This window comes from Leptidea sinapis, chromosome 26 (genome assembly GCF_905404315.1).
Source record: "Leptidea sinapis chromosome 26, ilLepSina1.1, whole genome shotgun sequence".
NCBI classification, from domain to species: domain Eukaryota; kingdom Metazoa; phylum Arthropoda; class Insecta; order Lepidoptera; family Pieridae; genus Leptidea; species Leptidea sinapis.
Window position 1 is genome coordinate 648072 of NC_066290.1, and position 25179 is coordinate 673250.

At 35.5% G+C, this 25179-nt stretch overlaps 1 protein-coding gene across 4 annotated transcripts in view; it reads left to right on the forward strand.

Moving 5' to 3' along the window:
• Window positions 1–25179, forward strand: part of LOC126972317 (complexin) — a 207026-nt gene that overhangs the window by 38342 nt on the left and 143505 nt on the right. The window contains exon 3 of one of the 4 annotated variants that reach the window (XM_050818986.1): window positions 22141–22176. The exons of the other annotated variants lie outside the window; for them this stretch is intronic. The gene's annotated coding sequence lies outside the window, so the exon portion shown is untranslated. The remainder of the gene's footprint in view (window positions 1–22140; window positions 22177–25179) is intronic. 4 annotated transcript variants of the gene reach the window in all.

Sequence of the window (25179 nt, forward strand, 5' to 3'; positions counted from 1 at the left end):
GTGTGAGTCCTTATGCCAAACATAAAGTCCAATTTTACCAAGATAATGACAAATCTTGAAACCATAGACGAATATGAGTGGGCATCCTTAGATAGTAATACAAACCTTAATCAGAGAGAGTAATCAGTGCCCTGTTTCACAGAATATAATGTTAAGATAAATAATTATAATGGTACATAATATACAACACGTGGATCAATTCAGTAGTAATTTCTACTATTATTAATAATACATTTACTTAGCAGGTGTCTGTGATGACTTGCTCAGTTGCTCGTCTTAATAATGAAGGCGTGAGAATGTATTATGCAATATAAAGATTTACTTTTTTCACTAAGATTTACATAATATCATAAACCTTTTATATTGCTAATCATACAGATAAACGTTTGGTGTTTTAGTCAAAAGCGCAAAATACCGTATTAATGTAACACGAAACTTAATAGCATAAACTCCAAATGTAAACATGGTATAAAGAACTGTACAGTGATTGCTGATAGTTCATTGATCCCGAGACTGCGCGGCGCTTGATAAACGTGTCACTTGGCTGGTGGGAACATCTGGAAGTGTGCCAACACTCAGCCTCTCAATTCGCCCAGCCGCCCAGCCGCCCAGACACCCAGCCGCCAAGCTACGTAGAGTGATAACGAGAATATTACACCGCACATATCAGATATCTAATCTCTACTCGGATTACATAAAAAGACTTATTTTACAATCCACATACGGAGATATTAAATTTGTTGTTTCAACGATTTTCTGGATAAAATTGAGGTTTATTTTTTAAAGGTTTAATGCTTTAATTCATTTTTAATACAGTGCCTGCTACCCATACATGAATTACCAAGATTTATTAAAAAAAAATAAGTTTTATTTATAAACTTTCACACCTAGTTCCTAAAGACTAAAACGCTTATACTTATATAATTTATTTATTTTTATTGAATTAAGTTTATTAGCCCTCTCTCCGTATTCGGTGTAAATTAAGAATTGTTTTTTTTTATTAGTTTATTGAACTGTTTCCGGTAATTAATTGGGTTTTTACGTGCAGGGTTGGTCGGTTGGTGCACCACCAGACCAGCTTCTTTCAGACGACTTCGCGGAGCGACCTCAAACTGTCGATGATTATTGCACGTTAATCGGCCACTTTACTGAACGTTCTATGATTAGATGAGTGACCGTTACTTATTCGAACAGATTGCCTCTTGGAGCTCTCTGTTACGTCGATTGGGAATATAATATACTTATTAAGAGGCATATGTATGGATGTCCACGATAATTATTAAAAGTGATTAAAAATGAACAAAATTATTCAATGTAGATTTATACTATAGCAGTTCTTAAAATCTCAAGGATTATTGTCGGATACGCTCTCAACATTGTTAATATCAAGCTCTGAATTTTTCAAGAAACTCTCCCCAAGTGTCGACAAACTGTTAAATACATTCACTCGCGTCAGCTTACCGACCGACCGTAGTTCAGTAGTTCCTCATCAGCGCGTCAGGTGTACGGTAATATACATATAAAATACGATAATCAACAGAGTTACTTTCTGGAATCTTCTTTCACGCCTTTATTTTCAACAGTGTGTGTAGACTCATTGATTGATTCTTCCGGCACTGTTTCACGTGTATACGGCATCGCCAGTGCTGTCGTCTGCTAGCACTCCAGAGTTCATGGGCTTCGGGTTTCGAGCAATAACCGTCGACAACGACTTGTATGTTGCACCTTACCACATCTTTCGGTTAAACCTCAACTTTACCAAAGGTAGGTAAAATGTATAAGTTGTTGCTGGTCGTTGTTCATTTGCGAAAAAATGTATATTTGAGTGTAAGTTTATAAATAAATAAATCATAACGGACTCGGCTCCAACATACAAGAAACATCAAAATTCTACTAGGATTGAACATTTAGTGGATTGTTATGTTTATTCTTTTCTTCAATAAATTTTACTATCTGGGGACTTGAAATGTACGGAAGTTTGAATTTTAACTGCACGGGACTTTCATAATAAAAATTGCTTGCACGTTTTAGCTTCTTTTTACGACTTTCTCAATCTTTAAAATACAAGTTCACCAGGGTTTTGTCTGGGAGCTGTATCTACTCAGATTTATTTCTTAGACTTTGACTCGATTATTCGTTATATAGCAAAGACTCCCATTATGTTTGTAAACGTTTACAAATATTGGTAAAGTTAAATTGTTGTAATAAATGGCTGGTGTTAGAAGATACAATGAGCCACCAGCATACGTGGGCTGCATTGTAATTACTTTTAAGTTTAATGTTATTATGTTACTCTTACCAAACACAACTCAAGATACAAGATATTTAGTGGTAGGGCTAAATATTAACATGATCATTCAAATTAAAGTATTTAATAGTTAATCGCCCTTTTCAGGCATAACAAATAAATTATAATTATGTAACATAATAACGTTCTTCTTAATAACTACTACACTTAAACACTTATCAGGTCACTTGTATAATCAAAGAAAACTTAATAATATGAATTCCCAGTTTGTATTGAGTTTAGGTGTTAATATGAGGAGTAGAACTTGAGATAACAACTAAAGTATCTGTAACTATACTAATCTTAGAAATATTCTTCAATTGCGTAAAAATACTTTCGTTTAAGAATTGATATAACTTTTTACAAAAAGGTGATAAAGAGGCTTCATTTTTAATTTCGACTGGTTACTGTTAAATATTTTAACTACCATGTTTTAATTCGGGACAACGATAGATATAATCGGTTTTTGCGATGTTTATTTATATTATCACTTTCTTAAATTAGTGAATTTTTTTTTAAATAATATATAATTTTAATTGCATTATCTTGGTTTTATTATAGTTTACTTCCAGGTTAAGTTCTTGTGCCTGTTAGTTACAAATTGCAGTTTATTTCGAAAAATTTAATTAGAATTTTGTATGTTTACGTAAATTAGTACTTTAATTTTTGTTTACTTACCTTAGATAATTATTTTTAACCGACTTCAAAAATGGAGCAGGTTCTCAATTCGTCGGTATGTTTTTTTTTTTATGTTTGTTACCTCAAAACCTTCGATGTCATCCAAGATAGCTTTGTAACTACATACATAGTAATAGGTGAGATGTGCTTGAGTAGTGAGGAGGTGAGAGCGGGTCAAGGCGGAAGGACACCGATTCCAAAAATAACAATAATCGTAACTAGAATAAAAAGGCATAAAAGGCATTTATTTTCCCAAAATTGATTCATTGAGAATTCTTTTTGATGTCATTTCTTATACTACTAGATACTACTACCGCTTCGGAAACAAATGGCGCTCTGCGAGAGAAGAAGCGGCGCAAGAAACTCTCCCAGCATTCTTTTTTTTTGCGCTCTTTTCAATTAAAAATATACAATATTGTACAGTCATTTCTATCGCTATAAAATAATCACAATCTAGTCCCAGGCTGTCCGATCATTTAGATATTCAGCAGTGGAGTAATAGGATTTACGACAGAGCCATTTTTTTATAAAACATTTAAATTTATTTATAGATAATGCCTGAAGAGTGGCTGGGACTTTATTGTAGAAGTGTATAAATTTACCCTTAAAGCTATTATGTATCTTATGAAGCCTACTAGAATTAGTTACAAGCAATCCCTTATTTCTAGTGTTATAATAATGAAAATCACTATTAAGAGCAAAAAGGTGACGATTTTTGTGAACACATATTAAATTTTCATAAATGTACTGACAATGAACAGTCATAATATTTATTTCTTTAAATTTTTCTTTGAGAGACTGTCTATAACCAAGCTGATATATAGCACGAACAGCTCTCTTTTGCAGTGCAAACACTATATCAATGTCAGCAGCATGACCCCATAGTAATATACCGTACGTCATGATGCTGCGAAAATAACTAAAGTACACTAATCTAGCGGTCGCAACATTTGTGTACTCTCTAATCTTTCTAACTGCATATGCCACAGAGCTGCGTCTATCTGCTAGATGGGTAATATGTGGACCCCACTGAAGCTTTTTATCTAACGTGATACCCAAGAAGACCGTAGTGTCCACAAGTTCCAATCTCTGGTCATTTATAAATACGTTGGTTTGTACCTCCGCTGTGTTTGGTGTAATGAACCGTAAGCACTTTTTTTTACTGTTTAAGTGCAAATTATTCGTCTCAAACCAACGCACTATCTTTGAGAGTGCATTGCTTACCTCGTCATCAATATCCGCACGTCGCTTCACTTCAAAAATAAGTGAAGTATCATCAGCAAACAATACAATCTCATGGCTATCATCTACCACAAACGGTAGATCGTTAATATCGTGTATCGTGTATGGCACAAGGCGCTCCTCGCAAAACTTCCATCATTTGGGCTTCCCGAGAGCTTATGCAAGTGGACCTCCAGCTTCCTCACTGGGCGCAGCATACAGGTCGTTATCGACGGTTATTGCTCGAATCCCAAGCCCGTGAACGCTGGAGTGCCCCAAGGCTGTGTGCTATCTCCCACGCTGTTTCTTCTGCATATCAATGATATGTTGGACACCGCCAACATGCATTGCTATGCAGACGACAGCACTGGTGATGCCGTATACACGGGCCATGCAGGTCTCTCTCGGGAAAACGTCGACCAGTGCCGGGAGAAACTTGTGTCTTTTATCGAGTCCTCTCTCGAGAAGGTCGCGGAATGGGGTAAGTTGAACCTTGTCCAATTTAACCCCCAGAAGACTCAAGTTTGCGCGTTTACCACTAAAAAAACCCCATTTGTCGTATCACCGCTCTTCGAGAACACTTCCCTTAAAGCCTCGCCTAGTATCGGAATATCAGCTCGATCCATTTGACCGCGTGCAACGCAGAGCAGCTCGAATTGTCGGGGACCCAGTACTCTGTGAACGGCTGGATCACTTGGCGTTGCGTAGAGACGTCGCTTCATTGTGTGTCTTCTACCGCATTTATCACGGGGAGTGTTCCGAAGAGCTGTTCAACCTGATTCCTGCCGCCGAATTTCACCTTCGCACGACACGCCACAAGTTACGATATCATCCCCACCATCTGGATGTGTGGCGGTCCTCCACAGTGCGGTTTTCAAGGAGCTTTCTTCCTCGTACCACGAAGCTGTGGAATGAGCTTCCTTGTGCGGTGTTTCCGGGACGATACGACATGGGTACCTTCAAGAAAAGCGCGTACACCTTCCTTAAAGGCCGGCAACGCTCTTGTGATTCCTCTGGTGTTGCAGGAGAGTGTGGGCGGCGGTGATCACTTAACACCAGGTGACCCGTACGCTCGTTTGTTCTCCTATTCCATAAAAAAATAAAAAAATATATATATAAGAAACAAGAAAGGACCGCGAATAGAAAACCCTGTGGAACACCTATTCCCACAGGTTTACCTGAAGACCGTTTGCCATTTACATCGACTATCTGAACTCTTTCGCTTAAATATGATTTTAACATTTTAAATAAGATTTATTAATTGCATATTATAACTATTGTTTTGGAATAGTATTTTTGAAGTCGGTTGTTTTTTTATTAAAAATTTTATATGTCTAGATACTTAAGCAACTATAAAAAAGTAAACGTAATATAATGATTATCTCTCAGTAAATTGTACATGTGGTTGACGTCGCAATATGATATTGTGTTTACAATATCACGTAAGGCTACACAATATTATGTTTTATATCGTTACATCTATAACTTACTACACTAATATGTATTGCATTTTCAATTATAAATTTGTCACGGAACCTCGGAGGTCGTGGGTTCGAATCCCGCATCGTTCATAAAATTTTGTTTTACAAATTTTATTTGTGTATTAATCCTAGAAGTGAGGGTTATTACTTTAAAAACATAAGATCTTGTTAAGATACAGGTACATAAAACCAATCATAGGTTTCCTACTAAAATAAAAAAGTGAACTTATTATTACTTCCTACACTCTCTAATTTCAGTGAGTTCATATTATAAGCTAGTCGAATCACACTGGACTTCAATCAGTTAATTGTACACGGAAGGCTATTATGTTAACGTAATTAAGTTTTATCGCAACATCGGCATTCGTTAGCACCATCCAATCTCGCAACAAGCAATTATTGACACAAATTGTTTCATATTTATAACGAGAACATCGAACTCTCAGCGCTCGTCGATCGCTCTACTATGAACGTACATCACATATACGAGTACTTCAAAATATTTTCAATTTTAATGTTTCGTTGTGTACTTATGATTTTATTTAATTAACATATAACAGTACAATGTGAATTGGTGATGATATGTACTCATGTCCGTCCCAAAATTGTGCTAAATTTTTATTTGTGATTGGATGGCACGCTACCCTTCAAAACAACATGCATATAATATTTTGAGGCTAAAAACTAGTTCAAAAACGTGTTGATTGTTGATAAAGAAAGATGTATAACATAAGACTTAAAAGTTGCAGTAAGTATAAACAATTTAAGATGATAACATGATATTCCGTGTTACGTCAGTGAATCACAAACTATTTGTATTTAAAAAATTGAGAGGAGATCCTTAAAGGGGAACACAATACCCAACAAAGTAGTCCCAACTTCAGAAACTGTGCCTCTGTTATCTATAACGTTAGCTCAATGCTACAAAGAGATACCGCGCAGCAGTCACAAACAGAGTACAAATATTAATCTCAATTTTTCAAAAACTTATAAAATGACAAATTAACATAATATATTCTTCCATTCTCCGTTTATATAAATGACTACATTTAGTTTTTATAATATATATATAATTTTTGGCTGCTTGGAGCTTTATTGTTTTAAGATTTTTTTAATAGTATCGTAATAAAATAAAAGACGAAGTTCTTCAAGATCCAGATACGGCACTTAACATTTTGATTAAAATGTAAACTCTGTAAGGATTATTACTTATACAATTAAACACGATTCCGAGCTCATAACAAAATACTCAGAAGAAACGCATCTGGTTGTGTTTATAATAATAATAAAAATATTTGTATTAAAATGTGAGCAAGCGGCGAGTAGCGAGCCTTCAGAAACATTAACTAAGAAAATCTCCAAAGACATCGTTGCTTGAAAGCTTTCATTGTTCTTTGGAAATATTATTCTGCAGAAAAAATGAGATTGCTTATGCTTTATAATATTAACATAAATCCTAAATAAAATTAACTTAAGTTTTTTTTCTTTCCTTTAGTGAAAATAATAATATAGCTGTTTTTATAATGTGCACTTACATTACAGTCTAGCCTTAACTTAGACTAATAAGTAATTCTACTTTAACTTAAACTGATAGATATATTAAACTAAGAATGTGGCCATTATCACATTTCTTGATGTCTCTATTTAAGGGGTCATCACTTTGTTCATGAGTCTTTTATAATATCACTATATTTATATTGTATTACACTAATTCACTAGCACTACACTAACTTAAAAGGTTTTGTTTGTTTTTGTCTTATTACTATATCAGTGTTGTCAAGGAGCTGGATTGCCTCAACATTCTCGTGATGGTGAAGTCTATGTTCATGAGCTTCAGAATATTTTTGTATTACTTTGTCAACAAACTCGATGTTAAGGTCCCGATGGAGTTCGCTGTTTCAAATGTATCAAAGTGCGTTCTTTAACTTAAATAATATTATTATTTAATATATAGATTGATAAGTCTCAAAGATTGCCACCGATTTTCATTTAATCATAGACAATAGCAGTTATTGAGTTCATACACATGGCCTCTATTGAGATTTCGTAACTAGTAAATGGCTTGATGAATTTTGATAATGTTTTTAAACACAAGAGTAAATTTAGACGTTTAATTATTTTTTTACAATGTGATCTTTCTTTAACTCGGACATATTTGGAGACAGCCAATGCAGCCTATACGGCACCCATGTTTCAGAACACCAGTGACCCACCGTATTTGGGACTAAAAGTTAACAGATTGGGTGAGGATGTGTTCCCACTTGGCATTCTACCCTTGGGACAGCGATTCTTTCCCTTTGGGTGCTCCAGGGCCTGTGCCGTTGAAGTGGTCAATGTGTTACTGTAGGGCAGATATTTTCATACCAACCTCTATACCAGTCGGAGGCAGATCACAGCCCTGGTACAATGCGTAAGTTGAAGTGGAGCTGACTACAAAAAGAGGCGTATCGCACCTGGGTTGTGCAGCTGAGTACAAATGATCCTAATTGCAAAGTTCTAAAGAGGGAATACAATTTCTTCTGCCGAATTTCACCTTCGCATGACATGCCACAAATTAGGATATCATCCCTACCATCTATATGTGTGGTACCTTTACAGTGCGGTTTTCAAGGAACTTTCTATTGAACGAGCTTTCTTGTGCTATGTTACCTGGGTTATATGAAAGGTTACCTTAAAAAAAAGTGGGTACACTTTTCTAAAAGACCGAAAACACTGGGATTCCTCTGGTGTTGTAAGAGAATGTGGATAATAATATCTCCAATCAACCATGAGCGAGACGTTTGAGATATCGGGAAATATCAAAATATCCTGCTAATGTAATCGTAAACAAAACTAACATCCAATATATAAAATCCTCGTGTCCCGTTGTTTGCTACCAAACTCCTCCGAAGCGGCTGAACCTATTTGTATTAAAATTTGTGTGCACTTTTTATACCCCAGCTTTATAGCTATTTTTCATACCCCAATTTTTTTTATTGATTTTTTTTATTAATTTATAATGCAATGCAATGTTTACCGGATCAGCTAGTACTTTATAAAGTGTCATCACAAAAAAATAGGATTTCAACTTCTAACAGGGCTTAGCTATTTATGTTGTTATAAATATCTCAAGCTATTTTACATAATGAACAAATAATAAGACGTTCAGCTTCGAATGTGAACATTACCGCAAGGTGTAAAAGCTGTTGTTGTGTATTAAGGCCCACCTGGTATTATTTTCTAAGACGTTGAAAACAATACCAATTACCATATTTCATAAGAAATTTACATTTATACACACACATACAACTACAATGGCGTTCTTTTTTAATGTCTATGCCTTTCAATGGAAAGTTTTTTTTAATCCTTAATTTACTACAAACGCTATATATGTCTTTATAACTTTATGGTGATGCGTCTCAATAGCTATTTTTATATCTTCTTTGTCTGTAGATGGGTGTAGATTTTTTAGGACAATTATAAAAGTGCAGTCTTGTTTTGGTTGGTAGCTATAGAATTTTGTATCTTTAACCTTTAGATCTTTGTAAATGTTGGAGTACTCGAGTGATTCGGCTGTTTTCGATTGTATGTTAACTCTGTCGCCTCGTAATACCTTTATTCCATATTCTCCTTTTGCTACGGCTTCTAACAGTTTTAGTAAGGGTTGTATGTTCTTCACTCCATCAATAAATAGTGGAGGGGGTCTGGATAGAAGCCATCAATATCCCGATAAAAGATCGGGCTGCTAAAGGCTCGACATTCGAGCCTTTTGAAGCTGTTGAATGTTGGTACTGCTGGCGTGGCAAGCCAGTAATTAAATTTTGTCTGTTTTTGATTGGGCTTTACTGCGTCTGGACTGGATCTTTGCCTTTTGTCGTAGTGTACTTTTGTGAACAGCTGTTCTTTAGATTATTCAGCTGGTTTATCTGTCAGTTCAATGTTCCCTTGATTAGTTGTTCCACTAAAGGAGAGTGCTTGTATTGTGGGTAATTTTGGTTAAATCTAGTTTATTCTCTTGGAATATTTTTTTAAACACAAAATCCTTTCTTAAATATCTCTTTCTCCTGCTCTCCCAATAATTCCAGTTCTGCAGCGACTTGAGTTCATGATCATGAAATTCCATCAACACCACCCCTGTTAATGATCTGTGCGGCTGAATGACTGGTCTTAAATATCATATATTCAATTATAAATATATAAATAAGACATATTTAATTATAATAGTATGAAACAGAGTTCCTGATTACAGGATCATCAGCCACTATTATTAGTAGTACCCGTTACGAGCATGACGGATGGACACGTCGTCTTACGCCGCGGCCGCCGCCAAAAGCAATAACATTTAAGAGAATATGACGAGGTCTAAAACCACATGCACTCAACAAAATAAGAAGAAGTAATTGTCATCCACATATTATTTTATAAAATACTGGATTATACAGATTGTCTTCTTCATGTTACAAATATCTACCTGTTTGCCAGCTATAGTGAAGTTTGTAAGTTCAACGGGAAAACTCCAAAGGGTTAAAGAGATTTTATAATGTTAACAATGCTAGTCACACAGAAGCTTACCATTTAAATGATGTTAGTACAAAGTCAACGTATGAATACCCAGATGGTGTCACAGTGGAAAATGTTGTTTAATAAGAACATAATAATTTATGATATAGGAGGAGAACAAGCGTCCGACAATTGACGATGAGTGATCATCACCGCTTGTAGTCACATGCATCACTGAAACACGGCCACACATTCCAATGGTTAGGATTATTGCTGAGACTAAGGTATGTTGTGATGAAGGAGCTCACAAACACAATGAAATTTGCACAACATCATGAGGCCAAGCCGTTCCAGAGCTCAGAGTTGCAAACAATTCGAATAGGCGTACGAGGTACATGGTCAGGTTGAAATTGCAGCTGGTATGTGGTCGGACTGAGGGCAGAATTAGAGAACATGTCTTTTTTAATCGGTTTTTTCCGCAATCATATCACACATTTTCTGTCGAGCTTATTATAGAACAAAATATTTACTGATGAACTAACAAAACAAATCTTATAACTATATTAAAAATTCAATTGTTACAGTAAATTGAAACGATCATTGCGGGGAAGTGTACCAACTTCTGGCAGTATATCCACATTGGATAGCTAGGCTGATCTGCTGACCGAAATAGCTGCCAGCACTTATTGAGGCGAAAAGATTTAATTATTGTTTACGGAAATGAAAGATATTTACTCGATATCGTTTATAAAGATTAATCAGAAGACTGGCCCAGAGAGCGAAATGAATTAATGTCGGACAAAGGAACCTTTGGTGCAGGTTTCACTTAATGAAATTCAAATTCCACAAAGTCCTCTAAAGCTATAGGAATGCTATTCGAACATTTTCTGACGCAATCGTTCGTCTCAGTTCTATACCTATCAATGAATTTAAAAAAAAAAAATAAAAAGATACTGCTTTTGTGAAACCTTGTATTGATTTTCACCAGTGGGAGGCTTCTTTGCACAGAATGCAGGCTAGATTATGGGTACCACAAAGGCGCCTATTTCTGCCGTGAAGCAGTAATGTTTAAACATTACTGTGCTTCGGTCTGAAGGGCGCCGTAGCTAGTGAAATTACTGGGTAAATGAGACTTCACATCTTATGTCTCAAGGTGACGAGCGCAATTGTAATGCCGCTTAGAATTTTTGGGTTTTTTAATCATCCTGAGCAGTACTACATTATAATGAGCAGGGCGTATCAATCACCATCAGCTGAACATCCTGCTCGTCTCGTCCCTTATTTTCATATAAAAATATCAGTGTGTCAGCAAGTGTCAGCTTTACGCTTTACTGATTCAGAGAGTTTACAAGTTGAAAAGAAAGGCTGAAGATAGAGAAGCATATAGAAAAGTGATCGCCAACATGCCTTAGGCAGATATAATGGTATATGGTATAGAAGAAGAAAATTCACACAAATCTCGGCCTAAACTTGGAGGTGGATGCTATGGGCTATGTTTAATACCTATAAAATAATACCTGAAATAATATTCATAATCATCAAACCAAATATGTTTTCACCTTCACAGATTTGAACAAGGGACCTAAGTCTAACCTAAGCTAAGTGGTCGTGATTCCTTACCTTATTAGGCTAAGAAACTAATATTACATCGAATTCAAATATTTTTATTCAAAATCGGATTAAATTTCACTTATTTAACTTCAAAAACTATCCATTGGAAAACTTAAGCCACAGACCTCAGAAGATGGGAAACTCAGTCAAGGAACTCAGCGGGTACTCAGCGTACTTTAACAGATTTGGTCACAATTTAGTACGTACGTACGTAGCATTTATTATTTAATAGCCTGGAGTGACCGCCACTCCATTCTCAATCTGTGGTATCATTTAGGAAGTCATTTATTTACGTTATAAGAACCTTTATCAAATGAATGTTTTTACAATTACTTTTGAATTTCGTAACAAATTTGTTTTGTAAGTACATTTTCTTGGTTCACGTCATATCCGACTTACTTTACCGAGTTGTAGGTATTATTTAATGTTTGTTCTTGGTGCTAATACTATGATTATCGTAGTTTATATTCACTTATGCGTCCATGAACTTTTAAAACATTATCAAAAATATTTTGAGATATATCAGTTAAAATTTTTATTTCTAAAAAAAATCTTATTGATTCCTTAGGACCTGTATTATAAATAGCGCGAATAGCCCTCTTCTGCAGTACAAAGATAGTATTAATATCGGCTGCACTGCCTCAGACATATTACTATGAAAACAACTAAAGTTAAGTATGTGTAGAGTCTATGTCAGTAAATTGTATGAATGAAATCTATTAAACCGCGTATGCTGCAAAACCAGGTCTAGTAGCCTTCAATATTAGGGAACTGTCGTAATTTCATTTTCTTCGTTTCTCAAAAGCATGCAACACAAGCACACTACGGAAAAGGTTTCCTGCTACGTTGTAACCAGGACGATAAAAGAGTACCTAAAGAAGTGTACACTTTACTAAAAGGACGGCAATATTCCTGTGATTCCTCTCGTGTCAGTATTTGTATCAACTGTTCCCGTACGCCATCTATCTGTCCTATTCCATAAAAAAGCATTTGATGTTATGTTTGGCAACATTTATAAGTGTGACAAGTTTTATGTTATTAGTTCTTTAGTTATAATAACAGTTCTATGATCCGACAAGCTAGCTTCTTATCATGCTAATACTTTAATGAACAGCAAGATGAAAAGTTATTTCAGAACATCTCATTTTTTCATAACGACATAGAAATACGTGCAATGGATAACAGCATTTAAAGTAATGCTCGGCCAGGCTTCATTAATTTTAAATTACTTTAACTCGACTTGCCTATTAAAACTGACTATTAAGTTGACGACTGGACTTAAATTACTGTAGCAGTGTAATCTAAATAGTTATATACCTAGTCTTCCCATAAATAATGAAACAAAGAAAAAAGTAAATAAGTACATAATTTTATTCAAATAACAATACGTCTCTTATTCCGGTGTGTCGATACAACGATTCCCAATATTAAGTTGATATGTTGATACAAATATCGAAATTAATTGAAAACAATAATACTGTTACAACATTGGTTACAACTGAATATCGAAGACCCATTGGCAGATTTCAATGTACACACAGCGCCGGTTCGTCACCTACATATGTCGAAGTGGTGGCTGAGTATCATATAACTGACATATTATTTGCTTTGTTATTGCTCTGCCACTTTCTCATGTCCAATATCTGGGACTCTGCCCAATTTACTTTGTACAGTATTACTGAACTGATCTCTACGTTTTTATAAGAAAATCAAGAATAGAAAATGTGGAAATCTTTTGCGGATTCTTTGAAGCAGAAGTATATTAATAATTATAAAATAAATCCTATTAATAATATTATAAATGTGAAAGTTTGTATGTCTGGATGTATGTTTGAACTTCTTTAACGCAAAAACTACTGATTGGATTTTGATGAAACTGCACAATAATATAGCTTACACACCAGAATAACACATAGGCTATTTATTATGTATAAAACTTTCGCTTGAATTATACTTTATATGGCAAAACAACGTTTGCCGGGTCAGCTAGTATAAATATAAAATAAGTATCAAATAGGGTGTGGAAGATCATCGCTATTCAAAATGTTTCTTAAACATCAGACCATAACTGTTTTATAAAATTGAGTGAATCTGACTTTTTCTAAATGTCACATTCGTTTGTTTATTTTTCTACGTGATGGTTGTGTGTAATATATTTTATAATCATAAACAACCCTTATAAACTCTTACAAGATAAAAATATTTGGATGTAGTTATGGACTCAAAAGCATGCGTGACGTGACACTTTCCCAGGACCAATATAAGTTTACACTTGAAAAATCATAAGAAGCGTGTAGACTGCGCCGCATTTTTCTACAAATATAATCCTTATCTTTCCGAAAGCATTGAATATTTAAATTCACGTCATGTTTACAATGTAATGCCCCAAGAAACTACAAAATATTTAAGCTCATACAAATCCAACGGTTACGGCGAACGGAATAGAATGCCTTATTCGTTGCACGTGATAGATAACTTCAGCAAACATTATGTAATCCAATGAATCTCAGCAGATTGAGCAAGGAGGAGCTTCACTATTGAATTTTATATGAAAATATCTTGGACGTTGTTGAAGAGTGTGCTTATTTGGTTCCATAAGACAGACTTGGATTGCAGGAAGTCTGTGAATATCCACTTTATTATATAAATTGAATGTTATCTTTATGGAAAGAAGAGCTGGCAAGGAACGACATATAAAGCAAAGGCCGAGAGGTTTGTGCGAGGCTATAAGTTTCTCGTGAAACCTGTGCAATATATTTATATAAACGACATACCCCGATACATATCCGTTTGTGAACGAAGCGCGAATTGGCTGAAAGGCTAATACTGTACCTTCTTTGCAGAATGAATTTTAATTTATTTAACTCAATTAATTTTTTTAAACTTTTATCATCGCGGACCTTTAACATTGGAATAATTATGACGGGTACTCACGATACATATTTTAAATATTTGATGCCGATATTTAGATCCAATTACATGAATCGTGGTCACGGCGGCAAATCTGCAACAGCCGAACACTTGCTTAAAGCCGGTACCAACCCACGAGTGATTTCTGCTGAATGCCAATACATCCCACGGCTTGTTAGAGAAGCTATAGAAATTAAAAAGCATCCTAACAATTTTAACAGGGAGGATGGTTTTAGGCTAGCCCAAACATGGAATCCCGTGGTCTCTCTCTGTAGTACGAATGCAACAAAAAGATCCATCCAAGGTCGTCAGTAGTGTGTGTCGTGAATTAGGGAATCAAATACCAAAACGAACTAGGCGCCAAAGTAGACAGATTGATGTACTATTAGTTTCAAGTGTCAATATGTCAAGTGTTTCTCGCCGCCTCCGCAGTCCCGCCGTGATCACGGTTCATGGAATTGGATCGAAATATCGGCATCAGATCAATAAAATATATATCGTGAGTACCCGACATAATAATTACAATGTTAATTAATTTCCCATGGGGCCACCCACCCATCATCGTTTTCAATTATTGTGAGTGCCGCAAGCCGTGTGTATTGTCTGGTGTTATGATTATAACTTGGATAATGCTAAATATAACATATTACAAACTTCGACAAACTCCCGCGAATTTTTTTAAGGTTAATATTAAATTGCAAGAATTAGATGGGGTGTTAAAAAAATCAAAATTGTAGTTATTAGAGGGTAAGGTGAAGCCTTTGGTAATTTTCAAGACCCTTCATAAGTTAGGTATCACTCGTATGTAGTATCGATCGTTATACCAACACATCCTCTGTCGAAGGCAATAAAAAAATCGAAGTGGCCACGTCCTATCAAACCTCAAATGTTAACTGTTAAAGTCAGAATTCGTCGGAATCCTAACTGCAAAAACAAATATCGCTAGAAATGAAGATTCTCGCTAAGATTCTTCTTTGTTGCTTATCATTAAAGAAGACCTGAGATTTGGTGCATAGAATTGATATACAGTATATGCCCTCAATCAATCCTTTCTCTTTTCTTAAAATGTTTGCTGTCGAGATACGCTGGTGAAAGGTACATAAATATCCTGTTCAATTATGAAATAATTATCACAACTAAAGAGAACTACAACAACCAACATGACTCGCAGCTCTCAACAAACTACAGAGTAGTCGGGACAGGTAACACAGGTTGCGTCACTCTTGGTTGGGTTGAAGGTGTTTTATCAATCTTCATTTTTGTGAATAAAAAAAATTTTAACAAAAAATACAACCGACTTCAAAAACACTATTCGAAAAAAATACGAACATGAAATTTCCATCATTTGGGCTTCCCGAGAGCTTATGCAAGTGGACCTCCAGCTTCCTCACTAAGCGCAGCATACAAGTCTTTGTCGACGGATATTGCTCGAACCCGAAGCCCGTGAATACTGGAGTGCCCCAAGGCTGTGTGCTGTCTCCCACGCTGTTTCTTCTGCATATCAATGATATGTTAGACACCTGCAACATACATTGCTATGCAGACGACAGCACTGGTGATGCCGTATACACGGGCCATGCAGGTCTCTCTCGGGAAATCGTCGAGAAGTGCCGGGAGAAACTTGTGTCTTCTATCGAGTCTTCTCTTTAGAAGGTCGCGGAAACGGGTAAATGGAACCTTGTCCAATTTAACCCCCAGAAGACTCAAGTTTGCGCGTTTACCACTAAAAAAACCCTATTTGTCGTATCACCGCTCTTCGACAGCACTTCCTATTAAGCCTCGCCTAGTATCGAAACACTGGGTCTCGAAATCTCGAGCAATTGCCAATTTCGTGGCCATCTAGAGGGCAAAGCCAAATTGGCTTCGATGAAGCTGGATTTTATAAATAGAGCACGGCAATACTTCGAGCCGGCCCACATTCTAGCGCTCTACAAAGCGCAGGCCCACTATATGGAGAATTGCTGTAATCTCTGATCTGGCGCACCCCAGTATCGGCTGAATCGATTTGACCGTGTGCAACGCAGAGCAGCTCGAATTGTCGGGGACCCAGTGCTCTGTGAACGGCTGGATTAGTTGGCTGCGTCATTATCCGTCTTCTACCGCATTTATCACGGGGAGTGTTCCGAAGAGCTGTTTCACCTGATTCCTGCCGCCGAATTCCACCTTCGCATGACACGCCGCAAATTGGTATATCATTCCCTCCATCTGGATGTGTGGTGGTCCTCCACTATGTGCCTTTCAAAGAGTTTTCTTCCACGTACTACAAAGCTGTGGAATGAGCTTTCTTGTGCGATGTTTCCGGGACGATTCGACATGGGTACCTTAAAAAAACAGCGTACACCTTCCTTAAAGACCAGCAACGCTTTTGTGATTCCTCTGGTGTTACAAGAGAATGTAAGCGGCGGTGATCACTTAACAGCAGGTGACCTGTACGCTTGTTTGTCCTCCTTTTTCCATAAATTTTTTTTTTGTTTACTAACATTGCTGTGCTCGTAAGAAGCCTTCAAGCTTGAATGATGACACTCTTCTGTCATAATTGTTTTGTTTTATTAACCACAAAAACAGTATTAGACAAGACAAGGTCTAATGGTCTATTATTATTGTTGTAAATATTATGATATTAAATATTAATAGCTGATTAAGTATATTATTATTAGAATTATTTACAATGGTAATAAAATGTCGTTCACATACTTCAATGTGAAAGATGCAACATGGCTGCATCATTCTACTAATATTATGAATTTATTATTTGGTGAGTTTAGTACTAAGTTAGATATATAATTAAATAAAGAAATTTAAATACATCGTGTTTTTGATCAAAACAATAGGTGAAACGCGACTGTACTGTCTTGTACACCACAGAAGCGGAGACAACTATAACACTAGCATTGTAGCAATTGAAAAAGAATTATGAATGCATTAGAAAAAATATGTTGATTAATTTATTTCGCATATTTTAATAAATAGTTGCAAGTAGCTCGTAGCAAAATTATGTTGATTAATTATTGTTGTATTAACTCGCATACTTTAATATATCATTGCAAGTAGCTCATAGCTAGTTTATCGTAGACAGCAATGAACGTACTACATTTTGCTACGGCGCACGTAGCATTCTCTGCGTAGCAAAAACAAATCATTACATTGACAACATAAATTTCTTGTCAAGTTGTACCGATAATCTAAAGAAGGTTGTTGTATTGTTTATTCAAGAGAGAAATCTCAGTGATAAATCTGATTTCAAAGAATAACCATAATGATTATATGAGAGATGAGATAGCGAGAGCTCCTATGCATTATAACAGTCAGTATAATATGACTTTAATATTGACGTCAGATCGTAGTTTTGTTTTGGTCTTTGTATTATTACGAACCATAAACGTAAATCAAATAATTTTTCGATGAAATGCTTATATTGTGATGAAACCTTTTTTTCAATATTAACATAATTATTGAAGCAACTCCTCAATTCTGAGGGGCAAATAGACACTCAGCTCCTTCACAAAAGATAATCCCACTCAAACACAATTAAGGGATGATTAAATATTGAGGGAGCACCTCGAGAGTCGCCACGCTCTCTTCAAAGAATTACAATTTTAATAAAACACATTAAACCGCTATTGTTGACTTCTTACTTATTAATATTATTTTTTTTTTATATTTATATTCGCTTATAAAATGCCCACAGAAGAAATAAATAAATAAATAATAATAAATTAAGTACAACAATTTATAATAGTTAGTAGTGACAAGTTACAAGTTACAAATAGTTCTAAATTATATTATTAATTATTAACATACAAAACAGGGAGCAAACACATCTAAACTAGTATCAACTGTGTTTCAGCTGTCAAAGAATTCTCGGTTAAGACATCTTTACTTACATAGTCAATCAAATTATCAAAATCAGATAAAATAAAATAAAAGTATAACTACTAAGAATGTGTGTGTATGTGCATGTGTGTGTGCGTGTGAGTACCTTTATTTATTTACGCTGTGTGTGGATGATGCAGCTACTGTACTCTATAACAATTATATTAATTTACATTTACTTTTTTGACTTACTCGTGTAAGGCATTGACTATTTGACATTTGAGTTTGTTTGTTGCATCACTTTACATATTATATTGAAATTGAAATGATTTGTAAATCGATAAAAATGTAAATCTTGCTATAAAAGAGTGAAAATGAGTTTCTTTTCTCAACTTTTTACGAAGTAGCGGTAGATTCAATAAGAAAAAATATTTTTGTGTCATTCATAAGTGTCATTTCCGTAACCTACATGAATAAAGTGATTTTGATTTGATTTGATTTGATTAATGTTATGATATATCACCAACTATACCCATCCTTGCCGATAGCATCACGAAACTTTGAAGCCGTAAACCTACATTTTATAAAGACATCATGTCACACATACCTTGGTAATTGCGGAAAAATGTTTGTTCCGCAGGTGTCTGCGGAAGAAAGTATCCTAAAAAATAATTATTAAAATATTATAAAACTAAAAAAAAAATCTCAATTACGTCGTCACGGCATTATTTGGTTGATACCTTGATTAATTAACTTTGTAACATTTATTCTCGCCAACTATTATATTAGGGATTATAGTTTGAAATGCCGATTTGTACTGAAAATTTGAAATACGTTTTTTTAATTTAACATAATTATATATTCAATCAAAACAATTACCATTATTATCTATGTATTGCCATGTAATAGGAAGTTTATGACTTTGCGATAGAATTGTGTTGATCTACATTCAACAAACTGTGTGAAGCATTTTGTACTGCGTCCTGAGAAGAAAACTTTTTATCGCGTAGAAAATTGTCGAAATCACGATAAAAATGGTAGTCCGTTGGAGCTTTGTCTTGGGAATACGGAAGGTGACGAATGGCTTCTAATTTCAGTTCCAGTAGAGTAAAAGTTAAGTTTCTCGTGCTGTATCAGATCTTACGTTATCATGGAGCTATAATGGTGAAGATTGATTCATGAGTCGGGTCTGTTTCACTGTTAGTTTTTTTATCATTGTTCAGGGTTCGGTACAGTAGACATCTGCAGTTATAGCTTGATCAGATCGAAGAAAGCGATAGTGAATAACACCATGCTGAGACCACCAAACAATTACCATTACTTTTTTATTCGTAACCTTTGCGTTAGCTTAGGAAACTATTGCGGCGTTTGACTTGGGGTCATCCATTGCATTTTTCGCTTACGATTATCGTAAAATATCCATTTTTCATCGCATGTCACGATTCGATCCAATATTCCTTCATATCTGTATCGATTCAACAAGGCATCACAAGTTTCAACACGCGTTTCTTTCTGCAGATCAGTAAAATCATGAGGCACCCATTTTTATATTTTTTTATATTATTGATTTGACGCAAATGAGCCAATATTGTTGGTAAGGTAACGTTAGACCACGCTGCTAATTCTTGGGTAGTTTGGCTTGGATCGACTTCCATCGTCTCTTTCAATTCATTGATTCGCACCTGTGTGGGCGGTCGTCCACGTGGTTCGTTCTTCAAATCAAAGTTTCCATCACGAAAGCGTTTAAGACAAAATCGTACGGTGCGTTCATTCGTTTTTTATGCCGCGTTAGCTTCGTGTCGTAGCTCGTATTCAAAAATCACACAATATCAGTGAAAAAATAACCGAAAGTCAAACAATCCAATCTCGTGCATTTTATACATATAATTACTGTCATTTCACAAAGTTTCACTCTGAATACTTGCACCAAGAAGGTTTTATTTAGGTCCAAAGCTGCTACGATGTTAAAACGGTACTCATGCTTAAAACCTTGTTACTAACATTTGTGACACGTGTAGTTCTTGGTAACCTAGAAGTGTCGGCAGGAATCAGCTTAAACAACTTCCGCTGTAAATGTAAAAGATTTTTCGTCTAGCCTAAATTGCGTGCCTTTTTTCAAACTACATAAAAATGTAGAACTCGCGCTTAGAGCTATTAAAAACCAAGCAAAATATTGAAATACAAGTTAAAATTTTCTTGTCGTGTCCAAAACCCAGCTATGAACGAGAGGAAAGAAGGGGGAACCCCGCCGGCCGCCCCCCTATACTTTCCCTCTCATGGCCAGCCTTTACCCTGCGTCAGCTGTCATTCGCAGTTTTAACAAGAGATAACAAACGAAACATTGGCGACATAACCAAACACGAGTTCTTTTCGGTATTTTTAAACGTCCAAAGTTCGTCATGAATGTTCACCGATATAATATTATATACTAATGTGTAGGGCTTTAATATTACGTGCTGGTTCTTTGACGCACTCCGAAAAAGAAGTCCGACCTGAACGTGTGTTATTTATTTTAATATCTTGATCGTGTTAGTGACTCATATCTGACTACAGCTTCCGGTAACTGAGTATAAGTGATTGTGACTATAATTACTACAATTATGATGGAGGGAGCACCGAACAGCTAGTCTAAGACTGTCGAAAGACTTGGGAAATGAATTTAAACCAAAACTTCATAGTTTATTTAATTGCAAGCAATCTAATGTATGTATTCATGTTCTCTTTATGTGTTTGAAAACAATGTAAAGGTGCGGTGTCTGTCAATCTAAGATATTTCAGAAAATATTTTGTAGAGGATATTATATTTAACATAATTGACATTCCACTTGTGTTTGTATTAGTAACGATACGACAGCCACTCAATGACATCAGTGCTCAGCTAACATTGTAATAGTTGATAATGGAAGAACACCGTAGTACCTTTGTCGGTGGACACTTCAATATTACTTTTCTATAAATGATTTCCTGGGAAAGGCAAAGGCGAGGAAAAGGCGTAGGCCGTCATCACAAGACACACATACTAAATACTTAAGGTATGTCAAATAATTTCGGTGAAGGTCACAAATGTTAAATAGAAGAACTCCTAATATTTGCCAAGTTTCGTTTGATGTCGTGAGCGCTGCTCGGCCTGGTACACATACTCACATCTTAAGATGTTTAATGTCAGAGTTGAAGAGAGTTCGTTCGAAGCAAATATTACGATTCCTTTGCGACAAATTCTTTGATGTCATTACAACATTATTACTACAGAAGATATTAGAATGTAGAATTTATAATACATATAACAGGCTGTATTTATAAATATTAAGAATCGCTATCAATACTCATACAAAATTAAGCCGAACTGAAAAACTGATCTTAAATATTATGTAATAAACCGATCCGAAGAAGAAGATCCGAAATCCGAAGTTATATTAAAATTCGTTTATTTAAAAAGTAAGCAAAAGTTAAAAACTATTTTTATTTTCAACTTTAAGGGGGGGGGGGTGAACTTGGAATGAAAGTCGTATATGACTATAGTTATCATCACGTCAAGCCACGCCTGTACTACTTCAATCAATTCTATATAGCCTGAATTATGACTAGATACTTTACACAAATTAAATTTGTAACCAAAATTAATACTAATACCAAAATACATAAGAACATCATTGCTTTCAGATTGTGTTCAACACTCCATCTACTGCGGCTCAATTGGTAAGAGCGTCCAGACGGAACGCGAGAGATCGCAGATTCGAGTCCCGCATCGTTCATAAATTTTGTTTACAAATTTAATTTGATGATTAATCACAGAAGTGAAATTTTAGAAGTCTTTAAAGAAAATATTGTATATATCCTTCACACTTTTACAGTTACCCTAAAAATGTAATTTTTATTGGCACGCATCTATGTGACGGTATCTTTGTACGTAATTTTGAGCAATTTTACAACGTCGGATTGAACTGAAAGTTTGTACACTTATCACACACACACCGATGACAAAAATTATTTGAATACATTGTCTTACTTTGTATGTAGAGGAATCTTAGAACGTAATTTTCGACTCCTTTAAAATGTCGAATTCATTTGAAACTTTGCACACTTATCATATTCTTAATATATATAAATCTCGTGTCACAATATTTGTCCTCAATGGACTCCTAAACTAATGAACGGATTTTAATGGTGATTACTTCATGGAGTGCAGTTTGGTCCAACTTGAGAGATAGGGTAGTTTTTATTTCGATTTGGGACCCATAAATATTTTTATTTTCAATATTTGTTTTGTATGGACATATTTTCTATGAGAGAATTTAGTGACGCACGGTTTGACAGTTCCGCTGTGAAACAATTTCATTCTAACAACAGGGAGCATATTTACGAAATAATTTTTGATGTTTTGAAATATAAAACAGTTGTATTTTACTATCTACAGAACAACGTCTGTCCCCGACAGACGTTGTTCTGTAGATAGTAAAAGCTAGTATAACTATATATTTGCATTGCCTTTAAAATTTTGTAAAGTATATTTTTATCATGAGTGTGGTATTGTTCCTTGTTGCTTCGGAATGGAAGATATTTATTTACTTTATTGTTTCGTACAGCTGTACCGTGCTACATTGAACCTGCTTCGCATTCTGTTCTGTTGACATAGCAGGGATAGCATCGCTCCCGAATTGCGTCGGCATCGCTCCAGCATTGTTCATAAATATTCAACATCTATGCCCTCGCTGACGCGCGTGCCACAAATATTTTTACAAATTCATGTTTTGCAGAATGCTTGCTTAGTTTTTAATAAACGAATTTTCAGGAAATTTTGCTTTCTGTATTTGGCACGTCGTTATTAAAAATATTATTGGTAGCGTCGTTATAATATACGAAGCAAAATTAGTTATTTGTTTCTTTTTATGAATACAGAGATAAGCGCTTGTATCACCCATTTATTAATGATCATTACTAACAATACTTCTTAAAGCTTTTAAATATTTTAATGTGAGTAGATCCGTTTTAGTAAACAGAAAAATACAGAAATCACAGGGTGCCAGGTCGGGGCTATATGCAGATGGGTGACGAGTTGTACTTTTTCGGAAGGTAAGAATTACTTAGTTTTGCTGGCCGTCTGTGAAGAAGCGTTGTCATGATGTAGGAGAATGCGGATTTTTGGTCGTCTTTAGCCAACTTTTTTTAACACCCTGGGTAAACAAATGGTAGAATACCACTCGGAATTAACACTCTTTTGATCTTCAAGTGGAATTGTGCAGATGGGACCCCGTAGCTGAGAAAAAAATTGCAATAATTTTTTTACCAAGGTTTCTCGCCTGCCTCACTTTTGTTGGCCTGTTCTCATTTTCAAACACCCATTCACAAGATTGATTTTTTTTTTAAGTTCAATACAATAAAGCGACGTTTCTTCTCCCGTGACAATGTCATAAACAGCATTAGAATATCCGTGGTCGTACTTCATAAGCATCTGTGAGCACCATTCCACGGGAGCTCGCTTCTGCTCCGCTGTCAGTTCATGAGGGATCCAACGACAACAAAGTTTCCGAACTTTCAGTTCTTCGTTTAAAATTTTCTGAATTTGACTCATACCAATCCCCAATAGTCCTCAAATTGTCTCATAGTTAATCTGCGGGTTTTCTTCAATTAACCGCTTTACAGTAGCCACATTATTTTCGGTGACAGCAGTTGAAGGCCGCCCTTCACGAAATTCGTCATGTAAAGAAACCCGACCTCTCTCAAATTCAGCAAACCATCGCCTCACGATGCTCAAGCAACGTGCTTCTCTCCCAAAAGTATTTTGAAGACGAGCGGCACAGTTTTGCGGAGAGAGAGAAGTTTTAAAATCATAAAAAATCGTCGCTCTAAAATCTTTTCGACTTAATTCCATTTTCGTTGCGTACGTAGAACTTGGATTTGTGATAAAAAACAATTGACAAAAGATTTCCCGCCAATTGTTTCTTTTTATTACTAAGAAGGTTGCAACGTTTCAAAAAATATAACATTCGAAATTCAAATAGTTCCAAATAGCTAGAAGTGCAAGACTTTTGGTGTGCCCGATGTGTAATGGTAATTTTGTAGAAATATTGTCGGCCAATATCTTGATTTGTCAATTATTAGCGAATAAGCAAGAGTTCACAACACAGTAGTTGATTGTATTTCATCATCAGACTATATTTCATCGTTGAGATTAAGTTTAGATAGCCGATGATAAGAGTTGATGCCGATTAAGTTTATTTCAATTTAGAGCATTGGGGATATTGCACACGTCATGAAGTTAATTTTGTTTACTCAGTTACGCGTTTTATCCCAATTATTTAGTTAAGTGGTGGTAGGAATCATCTCTAATAATGTACCAATAGTACAAATAGCCTCAAATGGCGATGAATCCCATAGCCGTTTTAGTAATTATAATAATAATGCCATTATTTATTTCTTTCAAAACACAAAATACCTACTGATATTCATATCCTAATTTTAGTTATCAAGGTTTGTAACCGTCTCCGCGGGTGAAGACCTCCTCCAAGGAGCTCCAGCGAGCTCCCGTAATAAAACAATTAATTTTGAGAAATTTATACTTCAAGATAGAGCCTCTTGCTGCTAGACAACCGATGAAAACAGGCCAGGTTTATAACTTTAGTGTGCGGGAGAAGCTACATCTTACAATCGCGATAAGTATGTCACTTTGTGTTAGTGTGCGTGTATTGCTCAAAATAGAGA